The sequence below is a fragment of the Hemitrygon akajei genome, chromosome 4 (genome assembly GCF_048418815.1).
Source record: "Hemitrygon akajei chromosome 4, sHemAka1.3, whole genome shotgun sequence".
NCBI lineage: Eukaryota > Metazoa > Chordata > Chondrichthyes > Myliobatiformes > Dasyatidae > Hemitrygon > Hemitrygon akajei.
In genome coordinates this window covers 11,027,445-11,044,350 of record NC_133127.1, presented here as the reverse complement: position 1 = coordinate 11,044,350, position 16,906 = coordinate 11,027,445, and the positions used below count along the sequence as shown (strand labels likewise).

Genomic DNA, 16,906 nt, shown 5'->3' with positions numbered 1-16,906 from the left:
CCCCTGTGGAACACCACTGGTCACCAGAAGCCAATCAGAAGAGGCTCCCTTTATTTCCACTCTTTGCCTCCTGCCAATCAGCCATTGCTTTATCCATCCTGTAATATCATGGGCTTGTTAAGAATCCTCATGTGTGACATCTTGTTAAAGGTCTTCTGAAAATCCGAGTACACAATATCAACTGATTCACCTTTTGTCTATCCTACTTGTTATTTCTTCAAATAGTTTCAACAGATTTGTTAGCTAAGATTTTCCTTTGAGGAAACCATGCAGTCTACGGCCTCTTTTATCATGTGCCTCCAAGTACCCTGAGATCTCATCCTTAATAATTGACTCCATCTACCTGGCCGACTACCTGACCTATAGATTCCTTTCTTCTGCTTCTCTTCGTTCTTGAAGAGTGGGGTGAGATTTGCAATTTTCCTTTTTTCCAGAACCATTCCAGAATCTAGTGATTCTTGAAAGATCATGCCTCCATAATCATTTCAGCCACCTCTTTCAGCACTCTGTGGTGTATACCATTTGATCCAGGTGTCTTATCTACCTTCAGACCTTTCAGTTTCTCAAGAACCTTCTCTCTCCTTCTGGTACCTTCACAGACTTCATGCCCCTTGACTCCCGCAACTTCCACCATAGAGCAAGGTTCTTCCACATTGAAGACTGATGCAAAATACTTATTCAGTTCATTAGCTATTTCATTGTCCCTCCTATTACTACCTCTCCCAATGTCCAATATCCACTCTTGCCTTTCTTTTACACTTTATGTATCTGAAGGAACTTTTGGTATCCTCTTTAATATTATTGGCTAGTTTACTTTTGTATTCCATCTTTACTTTCTTAATAACTTTCTTAGTTGCCTTCTGGTGGTTTTTAAAAGCTTCCCAATACTTTAAGTTCCCATTAATCTTTGCTCTGTATGTGCACTCTTTGGCTTTTATGTTGGTTTTGACTTCTCTTGTTCACCATGATGTGTCATCTTTCCTTTAGATGTGTCATCTTTCCTCTGCTTTGGGATGTATATATCCTGTGTCTTCTGATTGCTTTCAGAAATTCCATCCATTGCTGCTCTGCCGTCATCCCTGCCAGTGTTCTTTGTCAATCTATTCTGACCAACTCTTCTCTCATGCCTCTGTAATTCCTTTTACTCCATCAGAATAGAAGAAGAAGGGAGGTGGATGGAAACATTTTTTTACCGAAAGGAGATATCAATATTCATGTCATTAGGTTGGAGGCTACCCAGATGGAATATTAGGTGTTGTGCCTCCACCCTGAGGGTGGCCACAGACTGACATATCGGAACAGAAATGGGAATTGGAATTAAAATGTTGGGCCACTGGGAAGTTCTGCTTTTAGTGGATGGAGCGGAGGTGCTCGACAAAGTGGTTGCCCAGTCTCCCAATGTAGTGAAGGCCCCATCGAGCACTGGACAAAATAGATGACCCAGCAGATTCACAAGTGAAGTGTTGCCTCACCTGGAAGGACTGTTTGGGGCCCTGAATGGAGGTAAGGCAGGAGGTGAATGGATAGTTGTCGCACTTTGCTGGGTTAAGTGCCAGGAGTGAGATTTCACATATGTCAGTGATAATAAACCTGATTCAGATTTGAATTCTGATTCACTGTACCTTGTTACCTCTGACAATGATAAACTAATTTTCCAAGTAATTAAAAGCTTCATAGAGCACATAAACTGTTCTAGTCCTGTGATCACAGATCTGTCAGTGGTGGAGGTGTTGGAAGAGAAAAACATTACTTTGTTTTTGAATTATATAATTCATTTGCAATATGTCATACTGAGGATATCCCAAAGTAACTCATTGCCAGGAATTGCTTTGTGATGTATAGTGGCTTATAGCGTTGGCAGTGAAAGCAGCCAATTTTCAAAGAGCACAAAGTAAATAATAAACACAAGAGATTCTGCAGATGCTCTAAGTCTTCAGCACCACACATACAAAATACTGGAGGAACTCAGCAAACGAGGCCATTCTCAGGGTGGAGGAGCAACACATATTCCACGCAGGTCATCTCCAACCTGATGGCATGAACATCGATTTCTCCTTTCGTTTCAAAAAAAATTTGCCCATCTCCTTTCTCTCTTCTTCTATTCCCCAGTCTGGCCTCTTACCTCTACTTCTCACCTACCTATCACCTCCCTCTGGTGCCCGTCCTTCTTCCCTTTCTCTCATGGTTCACTCTCCTCTCCTATCAGATTCCTTCTTTTCCTACCCTTTTACTTTTCACACCCAACTGGCTTCACCTATCACCTTCTAGCTCGTCCTTTCTCTCCTTCCCCCCACCTTTTTATTTGGTGTCTTCCACTTTCCTTTCCGGTCCTGAAGAAGGGTCTCAGCTTGAAATGTTGACTGTTTATTTAATTCCATAGATGCTACCTGACCTGCTGAGTTCCTCCAGCATTTTGTGCGTGTTCCTATGGGAATAAGCAGTTGACTTTTGAGTCACCTTAGAAGTCCGCTTGAAACTAATCAGTAAGCTCCAAGACCTTGGGCTTGATCTATCCTTGTGCAACTGCATCGTTAATTTCCTCATTTGTAGGCACTTCGGTTTGGCAACAACATCTCCTCTATAATTTCCATCAGCACGAGTGCAGGACAAGACTGTGTTTTTAGCCCCCTGCTCTACTCGTTTTGTAATTATAACATCGGGGCTAAGCACAGTGCCAATGCCATATTTAAATTTGATGATGACACCTCTGTTGTTGGCCGAATCAAAGGTGACGATGAATCAGCATATGGGAGGGAGATTGAAAATCTGGCTGATTGGTGTCACAACAACATTTCCTCACTCAATGTCAACAAGACCGAGGAGCTGATTATTGACTTCAGGAGGGGGAAACCAGAGATCCATGAGCCAGTCCTCATTAGGGGATGAGATGTCAGGGTAGTATATGGTGACATGGGTACTATGAAAATAAATATAGTTTGAACTTTGAATATAGTGAGCGACAGAGCCATATAATGCATAAGTAGGCCCTTCAGCCCAACATGTTCATGCTGGCCCATCTATAATATTCCCTCATGATCTTGTCCATCTGAGAGGCCAGGTAACTGAAGCTGTTACGACACGCACAAAATGCTGGAGGAACTCAGCAAGTCAGGCAACATCTATGGAGATGAATAAATAATCAAAGTTTCTGGCTGAGACCCATCATTAGGACTGGAACGTAAGGGGGCAGATGCCAAAATAAAAAAAAAGTGAGGGGTGTTTGGAGGGAGAGGAATATAAGCTGGCAAGTCATAGGTAAGACCAGGTGAGGGAGAGTGTCAGTGGGTGGTAGCGGGTGAAGAAATAAGAAGCTGGGAGGTGATAGGTGGAAGAGATAAAGGACTGATGAAGGAGGAATCTGATAAGAAAGGAGAGTGAACCATGGGTGCCATGGAGTTCATCGGAGTTCGAAGTTCAGTTCCGACACGTCTATAAGGAGTTTCTATGACCTCCCCGTGAATATGTGGGTCTCCTCCGCGTCCTCTGGTTCCCTCCCACATTCCAAAGATGTACTGGTCATACGTTAATTGGTCATTGTAAGTTATCCCGTGATTGGGCCAGGGTTAAATCAGTTGGTTGCTGGCAGCTCAAAGGGCTGAGGGGCTTATTCCTCTAACTAAATGAACAAATCTGGGAAGGAGGAAGGGAACCCGAGGGAGGTGATAGGTAGGTGAGATGAGAAGGAATGAGAGCGTGACCAGATGGGGATTGGGAAAAAGAGGGAAGGAGAGAAGTAAATTACTATCTTTTGGTGCTTTGGCAGAGAGACGAACATTGGCCGGGGCCCTGGAAGTGCATGCTGCAGCTCCCTGAATCTCCCGGTGGCTCTTTGTAACACTTGCTTAGGCTGAAAGGTGAAGCCACATGGAACAGAGCACAATTTAATTTTGCTTCAGAAATGCCAAACCCTCCCTCAGTGAAAGGTTGAGTTCATGGCCAGGTTTCGACAGGGTATGGAAGTGCACACCTTTTGACAGAAAGCTAGGGTGCCTCCCAGCCTGTAGGCCGGTATCATGAGGGGATTTTGAAAAAAGTTTCTCTTGCTTGGATTAAGCCAATGGTTTTGAGACCATGAGAAAAAATTAGATTCTGTACCTGGAATTTGCTTTTGTTCTTTCCCTCTTATACAAGTTACTTAACAAAAAAATTCTGAGGTTTTAAATTTGCTCGTAAACCCATCACTCAACCGAGGCCCAGAGGAATTTCTTGTAATCCAGCCAATACATGCAGATTGAGTTCTTAAATTCTCCCTCCCTCCCCAGTGCTTTGTAGCTGTGGAAACTCACTGTGGATAAATTGCATCAGCGAAACAGATCATGTAAATGCCAATAACACCTCCCAAGATTAACGTGGCCCATTGCTCCATCCATTTTATGTCATGCCCAGAGGGGCCGTTGGATCTGCAGCAGACGGTAACGTAAGAAAATAAGAAGTACAGTGGTAGCCAAAAGATAATTTCAAGTGTCTTCTACCATTTAATAAAATTTCACGGATCCTGTACTTCCCCTTTTCTGCTCCGTCCCTCAACCATGGCAACCACCACACCAGATTTTCAGAAACAGTATAAATCAATCATTCCCAATCTTGGATGCATTCAGTGATGGAGTATCCACATTGTTTAGATAAAGTTCAAAATGTTCAAACCGCAGCGCAAAGTCACATTGGGAGCATTACGGGGAGCATTGTAATTCTTTAATCCCATTTCTTTGTAAATATTTTTATTGATTAGTCATGCAAGATGTTGAAGATGTAATTAAAGAGTTTGTCTGTAGGTCAGGATCATCAAAGTTCAAATTAAGTTTATTATCAAAGTTCAAAGTACAGTACATTTATTATTAAAGTATGTATGCAGTATATAGCCGGCTTGTGGTGCAGTGGCATCTGCACCAGTCTACAAGCTGTGTGGTTCTGGTTTCGAGTCGGGCTGGCTCCTTGAACACTTTCCACCGTGCTTGGATGAGTGTCGAGCTAGCAGCTCAGCCTGGTAAAAAAAACAGACAAAGTACTAAAAGAAACAGCAAGGTTGCTGCCCGATGTGCCGCAAGGTGCGGAAAGAAAGAAACTCCCCCCCCGCCCCCCACCATGCACAAATTCCAAATTGCGCAAACAGCAAAAAAACCTAGCAGAAACACGGAATATAAAACACAAAATCAGTTCAGTTCAGCTCAGTGTTCGTTATCTGCAGGCCACCCTGATTGAAAGTCACTGAAAAATAGCAACAAAAAAGGAATGACCATACCCAGAAATGACATCATAATGTCATCTACCAATCCTCAAACCTTGCTCCAGCATCATCCTCCCACAACATGAAGGGAGAAAGAGATCATTTGAATTCAGGGCTCTTTTTTTTGGGAGCAGTGAGCGAGAAGGAGAGAGAGAGATTGACAAGCAGACACCCTCCTCCGACAGCAGCGAGCGAGAGGCTGGTAGAAGCTGCTGAACACTTGCTCACCTTCCATACTCACCTCGATGTTTTCAATTTTCCTCAACGCTTAGATTAGCAAGAAATGGAGTCGATCATGGGCTTGTGCTCTGTCTCAAAGCTTCTTGGCCGCTCACCTATGTCAGCATATACTTCTACCCTGAGATTTATTTTCTTCCAGGGATTCACAGTAGAACATAGAAATATAATAGGATCAGTGAAAAACTGCACACAAAGAATGACAGCCAAGGTGCAAAAGGAGGCAAACCGTGCAATGACATAAAGAAACAAACAAATAAGTAAATAGATAAATACATACATACATGCAGTACATATTGAGAACAAGAATCCTCAAAAGTGACTCATAGGTTGAGGAATCACTTCAGTGTTGAGGTGAGTGAAGTTATCCACACTGGTTCAGAAGCCTGATGTTTGAAGGGTATTATTTGTTCCTGAACCTGCTGGTATTGGATCTGAGGATCCTGTACTTGCTGGATGACAGAAGCGAGAAGAGAGCATGGTTTGAATGGTGGAGGTCCTTGATGATGGATGCTGCTCTCTTGTGGGCAAAGAATTACAAAGGCATTTACATTTCTCTACTTGAATATTAAGCTCACACCAGGCTTTCACACTCTGAGATCCAAGCAAAGACAGCAGATTTGGTTTTATTTGTCACATGTACATCAAAATATACAGTGAAGTGTGTCGCTTTGTGACAATCAAATCAGTAAGGATTGTGCTGGCCAGCGCACAGGTGTCGCCGTACCTCTGATGCCAATATAGTGTGCCCACAACTCACTAACCCTAACCCCCACTCGGAGTATTGTGCTCAGTTCTGGTCACCTCCCTACAGAAAGGATGTGGAAACCATAGAAAGGGTGCAGAGGAGATTTCCAAGGATGTTGCCCGGACTGGGGAGCATGCCCTAAGAAAACAGGTTGAGTGAACTTGGCCTTTTCTCCTTGGAGCAACGGGGGATGAGAGGTGACCTGATATAGGTGTATAAGATGATGAGAGGCATTGATCATGTGGATAGTCAGAGGCTTTTTCCCAGGGCTGAAATGGTTGCCACAAGAGGACACAGTTTTAAGGTGCTGGTGAATAGGTACAGAGGAGATGTCAGGGGTAAGTATTTTACATAGAGAGTGGTGAGTGTGTGGAATGGGCTGCCGGCTATGGTGGTGGAGGCGGATACGATAGGGTCTTTTAAGAGACTTTTGGATAGGTACATGGAGCTTAGAAAAATAGAGGGTTATGGGTAACCCTAGTAATTTGTAAGGTAGGGACATGATCAGCACAGCTTTGTGGGCTGAAGGGCCTGTATTGTGCTGTAGGTTTTCTATGTTTCTATGTATGTCGTCTGGAATGTGGGAGGAAAGCCGAGCACTTGGAGGACACCCATGTGGTCATGGGAGAGCCCGAACTTACAGCAGACACTATTAAACATTGCTCTCTCGAGATAGAGTGGATGGTCTCAATCTTTTTCCCAGGATTGGGGAATCAAGAACTAGAGGGAATGAGTTTAAGGTGGGAAAAACTTAATAGGAAATTGAGAGGATCAGAGGAGACTTAATGGAGATGTCCCAAAAAAGAAGTAGCTGATACCAGGGTGTATAATTTTAAAGTGATTAGAAGAACGTATAGAGTCATAGAGTCATAGAGTCATAGAAAAATTCAGCAGAAAATCAGGCTATTCGACCCATCTAGTCCATGTAGAGCCATTTCAACTGCCTGGTTCAATCGACTTCCACCTGGACCTTAGTATTCCATATCCTTCCCATCTATGTAACTATCCAGATTTCTCTTAAACGTTGAAATTGAACCTGCATCCACCACTGGTGCTGGCAGCTCATTCCACACTCTCACCACCCTCTGAGTGAAGAAGTTTCCCCTCATGTTCCCCATTAACATTTCACCTTTCACCCTTAACCCATGACCTTCAGTTGTAGTTCCACCCAACCTCAGTGGAAAAGCTTGCTTGCATTTACCCTATCAATACCCCTCATAATTTTATGGAGTATAGATAGGGTAAATGGATATGGGGGTATCTGAGGTAATTTCATTCTGCGGAAAATGCAATGCCTGGAGTGCATCGCCGGAAGTGGTGGTAGAGGCAGAAACATGAAGGACATTTAAAAAACTCTTAGATAGGCACATGGATGATCGAAAAATGGAGTGCTATGCAGGAAGGAAGAGTTTGATTGATCTTAGAGTAAGTTAAAAAGTCAGCACAACATTGTGGGCTGAAGGGCCTGTACTCTTCTGTAGTGTTCTATGTTCCATGTTTTCTGTTCTAGCTTTGTTTTCCAAAATATATCACCTGATATTGCATTGACAGTAATTGTGGAGGGAGCAGCTACCCATTGTATGTAGAAAACTCTTGTAAGCACTGCTGGGAAGCTTGGCCCTAATTTCTAGATTATGTCCCCTATTCCGAGACTCCAGGACCATTGGAAACAGTTTATCATACTTTTTTATATAATTTCATCTTGCAATTTAACTCCCAGAGTCCAGATATTGACCTAGTAAATCTTTTAAGTACTCTCTCCAAGACCAAGTTATCCCCTAGAGGTTTGATCTCCAGACTGTTCTCAAGCTCAGTATTTGGTTTAAAGTTTTGCCTGGCTCCAAGAGACACATTCTCAGCTGGAGGAGCTCAGTGGGCCAAGCAGCATCTGTGCGAAGAAAGGAATTTTCGATGTTTCGGGTTTAATCCTTGCAGAAGCTGCTCAACCCACTGATTTGGGACATGATAGCGCTGGTGATCATCGTCGATGATATCCTGTTATAAATGTACCCCTCAGAGGACCTGTCCTGGACCCAGTGCGTAAGTGCAATTATGAAGGAAGCGCAGCATGCCTCTACTTCCTTATGAGTTTCCTTAGTTTCCTTTGGAGATGTCATTCGGCATGATGTCTACAATTTGACAACCTTCTATAGATGCGTAGTGTGGAATATATTGACTGGCTGCATCACAATGTCCTTGAATAGAAAATCCTGCAACAAGTAGTGGATCTGGACCAGTCCATCACAGGTGAAGCCCTCCTAGCCATTGAGCACATCTACATTGAGTGGTGTAACAGGAAAGCAGCATCCATCATCAGGAAACCCCCAGCATCCAGGACATGCTTTCTTTTCACAGCTTCCATTGCGAAGAAAGTACAAGAGCTTCGGGACTCACACCATGAGGTTCAGGAACAGTTATTACCCCCCAACCATCAGGCTCTTGAACCAAAGGGGCTAACTTCATTCAACTTTACTTGTCCCATCGCTGAAATTTTCCCACTACTTATGGACTCACTTTCAAAGACTCGTCATCTCATGTTCTCAATATTTATTGCTTATTTCTCTATTATTATTATTTCTTCTTTTTCTGTTTGCGCAGTTTGTTGTCTTCTGCACACTGGTCGAATACCAAAGTTGTGTGGTCTTTCATTGATTCTGTTATGGTTATTATTCTATAGATTGATTGAGTATGCCCACAGGAAAATGAATCTGACATACATGTACTAAAGTACTATATCCTTTTTATATACGTATAATTCAATAATAAAAATTACTTTGAACTTTGAACTTCAATGGTTCAAAGGTTGAGTTATTATTAAAGTATGTTACTCTGAAATTCTTCCTCTCCAGGTAGCCATGAAACCAAGAAAGAAAAGAAAGGCAGCTTGATTATCAACTCCCTAATCCTCCCTCCTGGCAGATTGTTTGTTGCTCCAGATTCCAGCATCTGCTGTCTCTTCAGTCTCCATTTAACCTCACTCTTGTTCTCCAGGCATTAATATCAGAATTTAATTTGAGTCACTTTCTTTATCAATACACATATGTGAATCATATCATACTGACCTGTCTTGGTGTTTTAGACCCTTGATAAAATATTCAGTTTTTTTCCTTTCTGATCTAAAGCAGATGGCCTCACTCTTGTGAAATTGTTCCAAAAAACACAGTGAGTTGAGTCAGCCCAATCCCAGATCACTTTTGACTCTCTTTTACAGATGAAAGATCAGCTTTATTTGTCACATGTACATCGACATATTAAGTGACATGCATTGGTTGTGTCAATGACCAACTGAACCCAGGGACTGGGCTGGAGGCAGCCCACATGGTACCAACATAGCATGCCCACAACCTGCTAACTGTAACCTGGACGTCTTTGAAATGTGGAAGGAAACTGGAGCACCTGGAGGAAAACCACACATGGAACTTGCAGACAATGGTGGGAATTGAACCCAGATAAGAATTACTGGCACTGTACAGTGTTATGCTAACTATTTCGCCATGGTGCCAGCTTTGTTCATTCTACCAGCTTGAGTTCCTGCTCATTTTCCATTTCCGATTAATTTCTGAGCCTGGTTAATCTTTTTTTAAAAATCTATCGGTTTTAACTAACAGTCTCTAACACTAGACAACCTCCTTCTGGAAACCCAAGCAAATAATTTATTTTAAAGTTTTCAAAAGAATTTCAAATGTTTCAATTAAAAAAATTGAAGTTATGAGAGGTATAGGCAGGGTAGACTGCCAGAATCGTTTCCCCAGGATAGAAACATCTATCATTAGAGTACATGCTTTTAAGGTTAGAAGAGGGAAGTTGAAAAGTGACATGAGGGGCAAATTGTTTATTCAGTGTGTGTTGGTGCTAGCAGTGAATGGGTTAGTAGGCAGTCTGGGTGGAGTGAGTGAGGCCTATCCAGTGCTGTACTGTTCTTTGTTCTAAATAACCAACACCCGTTGACAATCCCTCTCCCTGACTTTTCAAAAAAAAACTTGGTTCTTCATCAACACACACAAAATGCTGGTGGAATGCAGCAGGCCAGGCAGCATCTATAGGAAGAAGCACAGCTGACGTTTCGGCCGAGACCCTTCGTCAGGACTAACTGAAAGAAAAGATATTAAGAGATTTAAAAGTGGAAGGGGGTGCTCGCTTCGGCAGCACATATACTAAAAAATTGGAACGATACAGAGAAGATTAGCATGGCCCCTGCGCAAGGATGACACGCAAATTCGTGAAGCGTTCCATATTTTAAAAAAAAGTGGAAGGGGGAGGGGGAAATCCGAAATGATAGGAGAAGACAGGAGGGGGAGGGATGAAGCTAAGAGCAGGAAAGTTGATTGGCAAAAGGGATACAGAGCTGGAGAAGGGAAAGAAAGGATCATGGGATGGGAGGCCTCAGGAGAAAGAAAGGGGGAGGGGAGAACCAGAGGAAGATGAAGAGCAGGCAAGGAGTGATTGTGAGAGGGACAGAGAGAGAAAACAAAAGGGAGAGAAAAAAAGGTTGGGGGGGGGGGGAAGAAAGGACAATAAATAAATAAGGGATGGGGTAGGAAGGGAGGAGGGGTATGTGAATTTAACAGTTTTTTTAAGAAAGGGCATCATTAGAAAAAAATAAGACTGGTGTTGTGGATAGTGTAAAAGGTTGTCATAGGGTATGTTTGGACATTGATAGCATGCAGAGCTGGGCTGAGAGGTCGCAGATAGAGTTCAGCTCAGAAAAGTGATTGACTTTGGAAGGTTGAACTTGAATGTAGAGTACAGAGTTGATGGCAAGATTCTTAGATCATGTGAAGTTGCTGCACAAGTTGATAGAGTTGGCATGAAGGTGTACAGTTTGAGTTCAAGCACTGCAAGAGAACGTTACAACTTTATAAACCCAGTGAGACTACCCATGGAATGTTGTGTTCAGTTCTGGTCACCTCATTAGATATCAGATGTAGGTTTTTTCACACAGAGATCGATGGGTGCTGGAGGTACTGGTACAAAAGGGACATTTAAGAAACTCTTAGATAGGCATTTAGGTGAAAGAAAAATGGAGCACTATGTGGAAGGGTTAGTTTGATCTTGGAGTAGGTAACAACATTTTGGGCTGAAGGGTCTGTACTGTACTGTAATGTTCTACGTTCAAACTTTGTAGTGCAAAGTGATAAAAGTAGTCATAGTGTTGCTGTACTGAGGTAGATTTAGTTCAAGTTCAAATTTAAGTTCAGTTCTCAATCAACCATACATGAATATCTATGAATACAACCAAACGAAACAGCGTTACTTTGGGGCCAAAGTGCACAGCACTGTATCAACAATCAACCACAGCACAAGGCACATATAGCACATATAAGATAGCAGTGAAATACAGTCACACACAAAGAGTCCAAGTCCATTTTTCTTTCACCTATTTGCCTATTTAAGAGTTTCTTAAATGTCCCTGCATCCATGAATATGGCAGCACTCTGCAGTCAAACACAATGCAGCTTGTAACACACACAAAATGCCGGAGGAACTCAGTAGGCCAGGAACAGAGTAAACAATTGAGACCCTTCATCTTCCGCTCATGTCTTCCGCTCAGCAACACTGACTCCAGCTTGGACCCCGCGCCACACCACCCCTGGCACACCAGTGGAACGCCTGTACTTCGACACCTTCCACTGGGAGCTGCAAACAGGCAACACCACGTTTGAGGTCTAGTCCTGGCTACGGTCGGCCACGCAGCTCCCCTGCCGCCTGTCCCCGCCATTCACTGATAAGCCAATGAACTGGACTTGCAGCATTCCACACCACAAAGGTCCAACACGGTCTTGTTATCACAAGATAAGCTTCAAGACCTTGGCCTCAATACCTCCTTTTGTAATTGGATACAAGATTTCCTCACTTACAGACCCCAGTCGGTTCAGATTGACAACAACATCTCCCCAGTCTCCATCGGCACAGGTGCACCACAAGGCTGTGTGCTTAGCTTTACACTTATGACTGTGTGGCTAAACACACCCATATTCAAGTCTGCTGACAACACCACCGTCCTTAAACGAATCAAAGGTGGTGATGAATCAACATACAGGAGGGCATTTGAAAGTCTGGCTGAGTGGTGCTGCAACAACCTCTCACTCAACGTCTGCTAGACCCAGGAGATCATTATTGACTTCAGCAGGAGGAAACCGGATCCGGCCCTGTGAGACAGTCCTCATTGGCAGATCAGTCTCTTTTGTAGATGTACATGTGACAAATAAAGCTAATTTCTCTTCTTTAGAAATGCAAATATTTCCCATTAATATAGTATGCAGAATAGCAGAGGTGTGAGAAGATTGCCTTTCTGGTCACACTAGGTTTGATTTACCAAACACCTAGTGTGCTTTGTACCAAGATGAACAATGAGAAGCATTCAGAATCAGGGACCAATCACTCACCACCAGGCCATGCTCACCTCTCGATCTTTATAGTTTATTTATCTTTTTCTTCTTTTGTATTTGGACATTTTATTGTTTTTTACACGCTGGTTGTCCACCCTGTTAGGTGCTGTCCTTCATTGATTGGTTATTGAATTTATTGAGAATGCCTGCAAGAAAATGAATCTCAGGGTTGTATATGGTGGCATAAATGAACTTTGATAATAAACTGGCTTTTGAACTTTGAACCTAAGATGATCACTCGCTGTTAGACCGCACGCCTCCTTCACGCACCACTGCCTCTCTGTCACAGGCAGCATCCCTGTCCGCACCATTTTGTGCCAATTGCTTCAAGAAGCAAATGGTTGAAGGAAAGAAGTTGTTGAAGCTGGTGGTGTGTGACTTCAGGCTTCTGTTCATCTACCCAATAGTGAATACAAGTAAGATGGCATGTTCATAATGTCTGTTGCACTTCTGTGTATCCTCAGCTAATGGGATTCAATTCTTATTCTGAGATATGGCTCATAGTCTTGTTATGGACCCTTATTGTTGGGAAGTAGCATGGTGCAGATGGTCCATTTGTTGGAGGACTTTTATATGTTAGTTATATAAGCTTACAAGGATGATGTCAGGATGAAAGGGTTAACATATGAAGAGCACTTAATGGCTTAGGGCCTGTACTTGCTGGAGTTTAGAAGAATGAGGGAGGATCTAATTGAAAACTATGGAATATTGAAAGACATGGAAAGAAATGATGTGGAGGGGATGCTTCACATAGTGGGATAGTGGGAGTGTCTAGGACCAGAGGGCCTCTGCCCTAGACAGAATACAAGGACACTGGTGCAGGTCAATGGGAGAAAGCAGTTTAAATGGTTTTGGCATGGACTAGATGGGCCAAAGTGCCTGTATCTGTGCTGTACCTCTCTATGACTCTGTGACTCTAAATAAATAAGAGGGCCTGAGTTGTAGGGAAAGGCTGAATAGGCTAGGACTTTATTCCCTTGAACGTAGGAGATTGAGGGGAGATTTGATAGAGGCATACTAAATAACGAAGGGCATAGATAGGGTAAATGGAAGCAGGATTTTTCCACCGAGGTTGGATGAGACTACAACTAGAGGTCATGGGATAAGGGTTAAGGGTGAAAGGTGAAATATTTAATGAGGACCTGATGGGGAACTTCTTTACTCAGAGGGTGGTGAGAGTGTGGAACGAGCTGCTGGCAGAAGTGGTGCATGCAGGTTTGATCTCAACATTCAAGAGAAATTTGAAAGTATATATGGTTGGGAGGGGTATGGAGGGCTATAGTCCAGTGTAGCTGAATGGGTTGGGTCTAAGCAGACTAATGGTTCAGCATGGGCTAGATGGGCCGAAGGACCTGTTTCTGTGCTGTAGTGTTCTCTGACTTCATGTCTCTATAAGTAGTGCAAAAAGAGCTTAAAGTGCATGGTTCTCACACTCATCCTCTCTCTCAGACACTTATACACAGAGCACAATCGCAGTCACACTCACACACGTCTTGCTTTGTGGGATTCTGTGTTTCTTTCCCTCTCTGCTCCTCCCCAGGCCTTTGAAGGCGATGTGAAAATGAAGTCTTGTAAAAGTTTCATTGGCCCTGGTGGCTGAGATGCTGCAGGTGGTCAGGGGAGATTATCTCACTGAAGTTTTCCCAGCTTTGAGGTACTGGTAGCCAGGTGGAGCAAAGTATTAACCTACAGAAAGGCAAACCAGATGTTACTGTTCCATGTTAACAGCTGGACAGCTGACAATCACTTGGTCCTGGTTTAGATTATCCTGTGCTGACATTGTAATTGAAATAGCAGTTCCTCCAACTTTACTGTTCTAATGAAGTGGGGTTCTCAACAACTTCAAAACATGTAAGAATATGGAGGAAACACCTCTGCTTTTGCTCTCTCCCTTCCCTTAAAGCAAGGGTTTTCAACCAGGGTCCACGGAAACTTTGCTTAATGGTATTGGTCCATGGCATTAGGAACTCCTGGCTTAGAGAATTCCTCTCCTATGCAAAATATGTTTGGTTGAAAATTGATTGAGATTTAAGATTAGGATTTAAATTTAGCTGTCATATATACATCGAAACATCTAAACGTATGGAGAAATTCATCCTTTTGTGTCAGTGACCAACACTATCTGACAGTTTGCTGAGGGAGCCTGTAAATGTTGCCATGTTGCCACATATCTGTAGAAGTTTGCCAAAGTTTTAGATGTCATAATGAATCTTGACAAACTTCTAAAGACGTAGCGGCCATCATTGGTTTGGAGCTATCATTGGCCAACACCTGCATGGGTTAAGTGACAACATGAAAACACCTCAACACTCACCTCAACTATGAACTGATGCCATAGCCTGTGGACTCACTTTCAAGACTCTACAAGACAAAGTCCTAATATTATTTATTTATTATTTTGTTGTTTTTGTATTTGCAGAGTTTGTCTTCTTATGCACATTGGTTGTTTGTCCATCTTTCTGTGCAGTTTGTGTATTTTTCTTTTTATTTACTGTTAATGCCCACAAAAAAAAGTGAATCTCAGGGTTGAATATGGTGACATGTACATAACTTGATAATAAATTGTCACTTTGAACTTTGAATGTAGCATGCCCAAAACTTACTAGCCCATATGTGATGTGTTTGGACTGTGGGAGGAAACCCACACGGTCCGGGAGAACATATAAACTCCTTACAGACAGCTGAGGGAATTGAACACAGGTTGCTGGTGGTGTTCAACATTATGCTAACTGCTACACTGCAGCACTTTTATGATGTGGAAAGATTAATGTTACGGTTATTTTTCTTTAAGGGTTTGAGGAGATTTGGTATACAAAAACACTCACAATTTTCTACAGATGTATCGTGGAGAGCATTCTAACTGGCTGAATCACCGTCTGGTATGGGGGGGAGGGGGGGTCTACTGCACCAAATCGAAATAAGCTACAGAGAGTTGTAAACTTAGTTCCATCATCTTTTTGTAGGATTCAAGGGTACTAGTGTTTCCATACCAGGCCATGATGCAACTAGTTAATATACTCTCCTCCACCACACATGTGTAGAAGTTTGCCACAGTTTTAGATGTCATAATGAATCTTGACAAACTTCTAAAGACGTAGAGGCCATCATTGGTTTGGAGCCATCATTGGCCAACACCTGCATGGGTTAAGTATTATTTGCCTCTTGGCAGCTGTAACCCTGAATGTCATCCAGTTAACTTTCTTATTTGAGGAGTTGTGAATGACATTACCTACTATACAATCATAAGAACATAAAAAATAGACGTAGGAGTTATTGAAGTATTGTGTTCAGTTCTGGTCACCTCATTATAGGATTGGATGTGGAAGCTTTAGAGAGGATGCAGAGGAGATTATTGGGATTTACCACTCACAAATTCCTAGAGATGTACTGTGGAGACCATTCTAACTGGCTGCATCACTGTCTGTTTCGGAGGGGCCACTGCACAGGATCGAAAGAAAGTTGTGAGCTCGATCACCTCCATCATCAGCACTGGCCTCCCCAGCAACCAGGACGTTTTCATGGAGCGATGCCTCAAAAACATGGCGTCCGTCATTAAGGACCCCATCACCCAGGTCATGCCTTGTTCTGATTGTTACTATCAGCAAGAAGGTACAGAAGTGTGAAGGCACACACTCAGTGATTCAGGAATAGCTTCTTCCCTTCTGCCATCCGATTTCTGAATGGACATTGAACCCATGAACACTACCTCACTACTTTTTCATTTCTATAACAAATTTCACGACATATGCCGGTGATATAAAACCTGATTCTGATTCTGATGTTTCAGGTCAAAAGTTGTAAACTCAGTGCCTGTTATTAAATATATTCTAACAGTCCTGACTTCAAGTTTCACTTGCCAGTGTTCTTTTCCCCATTCGGTAACAGCATTGTTTCGTTCATGAGCAAAGCTTGGTGCTTTTAGCGAAATAGTTCTGTGTGAATTTTCCTACCCACTCACACAGGTAATTAGCAGTTCAGTTTACTACCTAACAGAGAGGAGCAACACTTGACCTGAATTTTGACACCTCCATCCAGCACACACTGAGCAATGGTGTTAAACTACACTTCTCAGCCAAGTTCTCGCCTTAAGGGTATTAGTTCAAAGTAAATTTATTATCAAAGTACATATATGTCACCATATACAACCCTGAGATTCATATTTATTTATTTATTGAGACACAGCATGGAATAGGCTGTTTCAGCCCTCCGAGCCACTCTGACCAGCAGCCCGTTGATTTAGTCCTAGCCTAATCACAGGACAATTTACAATAACTATGTAACCCACCAGTCGGTATGTCTTTGGACAGT

General features: G+C 42.7%; 1 protein-coding gene and 1 non-coding gene across 3 annotated transcripts in view; both read left to right on the top strand.

Annotated features, from left to right (window-relative positions):
• Positions 1 to 16,906, top strand: part of LOC140726121 (exocyst complex component 6B-like) — an 835,898-nt gene that overhangs the window by 329,111 nt on the left and 489,881 nt on the right. The window lies entirely within an intron of this gene.
• LOC140727154 (U6 spliceosomal RNA) lies at positions 10,340 to 10,448 on the top strand. Its single transcript, XR_012098796.1, has one exon. It is a non-coding gene; the product is annotated as a U6 spliceosomal RNA (small nuclear RNA).